We start from the raw sequence: 3463 nt of genomic DNA, 5'->3' as shown, positions 1-3463 counted from the left end.
CCTTATCTTTATAGTTATCATCCTTGGTGTGACTTTTTTTAAAGAATTTAGCATTTAAATCTCACAATTCTTACTTTTTTAAGAATTTAGTGTTTAAATCTCGCAATTATTACTTTTTTAAGAATTTAGTGTTTAAATCTCACAATTATTACTTTTTTTAAAGAATTTAGTGTTTAAATCTCACAATTATTACTTTTTTTAAAGAATTTAGTGTTTAAATCTCACAATTATGATTGTGTTCTTAGAATTTTGCGTTTACATCCCGCAATTCAAACAATTCTTACCTTTTTCCTAAAATGTAGTATTTATATCTAGCAATTCTGACTTTTTTCTTAAGATTTTGCGTTTACATCTTGCAATTGGGACTTTTATCTTTAAGTTTTGCTTTTTAAATTTCACGATTCTGAATTTTTTCTCTGAATTCTACTGTATTTTGCCCAATCTAAATCCTGAGTCCTGTAAAACTAGTACAAGTAGAGCAAATCAAACTCTTAATCTGGATTCAATTTCCGTAACCAAAACTGTTGAACTGAAAACCAGCAGAGTCCTGAAGAGCAGCAGTAAATGATTCACAGTGAGTTCATGTCTTTGTTCAAGGCCGTCCATTCCTTCACAGACTCGTCGTAAATACAAGCAGCAGTGTTTTATGGGTGTGTAACATACGAGCGGCGCTGAATGACACCAATCACTCGCCGTGTCTCATTCATCCTCTCTACAGCACACAACGAAGATGGGCCGAGCCTCCAGACGAACTGCGGCCGCTTCATACCAAATAAATCAGCCGGAGCTTTATGAGCAGGTGATCTGTGAACAATCACTGGAGCTGTTAGCCATCTGTTGCTGCTTCCACAATCCTGAACAAAGCAGCACAACAATGACTCCACCGGCTAGTGTTTTACACGTGTATCTGTTCCAGATCAGATTTCTGCATTTAACTGGAACGCTAAATGCTTAGATTAACAACGAATAACACTAAAAACACTACTGAGGGTCTTTATTAAAAGGCAAAAGTTACACTACCGTTCACAAGTTTGGGGTCAGCAAGAACATTAAATGTTTTTGAAATAAACCTCTTCTGCTCACCAAGGCTGCTTTTATTTAATCAAAAATACAGTAAAAATTGTGAAATATTATTACAATGTAAAACAGCTGTTTTCTATGTGAATATCTGTTAAAGTGTAATGTATTTCTGTGATGTGCAGCTGTATTTTCAGCATCATTCCTCCAGTCTTCAGTGTCACACGATCTTCAGAAATCATTCCTTTAACTATTAACTATTAAATTGACCAAAAAATAAAAATAAACCTAATTTTCAATGTGAAAGTAACTCGTTATAGCATGTTTTAAAGGGGTGGTTGATTGTGATTTCACTTTTTTAACGTTAGTTAGAGTGAAATGTTGCTGTTTGAGCATAAACAATATCTGCAAAGTTACGACGCTGAAAGTTCAATGCAAACGGAGATACTGTCTTTTAAAATTATAGCAGTTTAATGCCTACAAAAACGGCTCGTAGGGACTACAACGAGTTACTTCCCAGGTTGGTGACATCACAAACCCTGAAATTTACATAAACCCCGCCCCTGGGAACATGCAACAAAGGGGGCGGGGCCATGCCTCTCTCTCTCTTAGATCATCAGCTCCATCAATGAACTGTATTCCAATTATACACTTTGTGTATAGACACAGATATTTTTCACATAGCTACGAGAAGCGTTAAACACAGACGCACACACGGTTGCCGTGGTAACGAGCAATACTTGCTGACAAACACTACTTACTGTTACAAAAATGCTACAACGCAATCATGTCTTCTGCTGTATTACAGGTTTAATCAGGATAAAACCTATATTAGAAGCTAACATAAGCAGTAGCATTTACAAATAACAGCGTATCTAAAAGTATGAGACGACAACAAACAAAAAAACATACCATTAAGAGCTGCGCTTGCACAGGTTTTGCGCGATCCTCTTCACTAATATCCTCTGCATCTCAATCGGGCTCAAATTGATAAGCAATATAGACGATGCCATTGTTTACAATACAACCGGAGTGCATTCTGAGCTGAGGGGCGTGACGTTTCTGGACTGCACTCGGCGGTTTAGCCAATCACAACACACTGAGCCAGCTAACCAATCAGAGCCCATCACGTATTTCTGAGGGAGGGGCTTCATAAAAGCAGGAAATCATCAGAGCGTTTTTAGGAGAAGGGACAGAGCGGTGTAGAATAAAGGTAAATTATGTGAAAAATAATGTGTTTTTAAATTTTTTTATTGAAGCATTAACATGTTAGACTGCATTAGGGCTGTCAAAATGGCTGAAAAAACTAAATTCGAATTTTGTACTTAAATATTATCAATATTCGAATTATATTTGAATTTAAAAAGGCATAAGCAAAATATTTATAATGCACGTTTCTTCAAAGCAATAAAACAACATGACTATCTGTGAAAAAAGTGCATAATGTTTCAAATAAGGTTTATAAACCAAATATAATTACTTAAGTTGCATAAACAGTTAGAAACAAAGCAGCATCATGTATGTATGTATAGTTTAATACAAAGGACCGAAAACCAATCACAAAGAGTACTTTTTCTATTTAAAAACTTGAGATGCAGTGGGATGGGGAAAACCGCCATAAAGTCTCAAGACATGTTTTTAACAAGTTTAACTTACCTTCATTTTACATGGCTTTCTAAACATGCGTCTCTCTTGTGCAAGACGCGAGTGTAAAGGTGATAGATGTCCCTCTAGAAAATGTCTGAAATATGTGTTCTGTGTGAACGGCTAGGTTTCAGTTTCGCCGTAAACAACATCTTCCTAGCATTGATGTTATCTTTTTCCCCAATATTTTGAATCAACAACCAGCAGCGCCGCAGCCAGTGGGTTTAACTGGATAAGCTATGAAAACCATTAAAAGGCAACGACACTTACATCGTCATCGCATCTTGTGTGCCACTGATAAAAGGCTATGATTTTACATTCAAATGTGGATTTTTATTTTAAATTCGACAAATATTCGAAATTCGGAAAAAAAAATTGACAGCCCTAGACTGCACCCCATAAACACAATCAAGCCTAGAAAAAAAGATGTCAATCACCCCTTTAACTCACAGCGGTGAGGTTTACGTACCGTTCATCTGCTCGCTGTCTGATCTCCTCTCTTCTCCGGGCAAACTGCTCATCATCACGGTCAAAACTGCAAATATAGAAGCAAAAGCCAATTCAGAATATTACTGAATACTAGATTAGTACATTAACAATAACACAGGCTTGAGTGAATAACAGCATATTCATGTCATGTCATTTTTTATCACAATTTTATCACCACATTTATGAAAAACCGGACTTCATTTGCGTCCCTGGAGCACAAAACCAGTCATAAGGGTCAATTTTGTAAAATTGAGATTTATAAATCATCTGAAAGCTGAATAAATAAGCCTTCCAGTGATGTATGGTTTGTTAG

General features: G+C 36.2%; 1 long non-coding RNA gene across 1 annotated transcript in view; it reads right to left on the bottom strand.

The window, feature by feature from the left end:
* The window catches only part of LOC107565286 (uncharacterized), a 16774-nt gene extending 13575 nt beyond the window's left edge, over positions 1–3199 (bottom strand). Inside the window, exon 1 of the long non-coding RNA XR_001606353.1 lies at positions 3131–3199. This is a non-coding gene — a long non-coding RNA (uncharacterized lncRNA). The remainder of the gene's footprint in view (positions 1–3130) is intronic.
* Positions 3200–3463: the final 264 nt, after the last annotated feature.

Source organism: Sinocyclocheilus grahami, unplaced genomic scaffold (genome assembly GCF_001515645.1).
Source record: "Sinocyclocheilus grahami isolate Dianchi unplaced genomic scaffold, SAMN03320097.WGS_v1.1 scaffold992.1, whole genome shotgun sequence".
NCBI classification, from domain to species: domain Eukaryota; kingdom Metazoa; phylum Chordata; class Actinopteri; order Cypriniformes; family Cyprinidae; genus Sinocyclocheilus; species Sinocyclocheilus grahami.
Note: the sequence above shows the minus strand (reverse complement) of the source record. Positions and strands in the feature narration are given on the sequence as shown.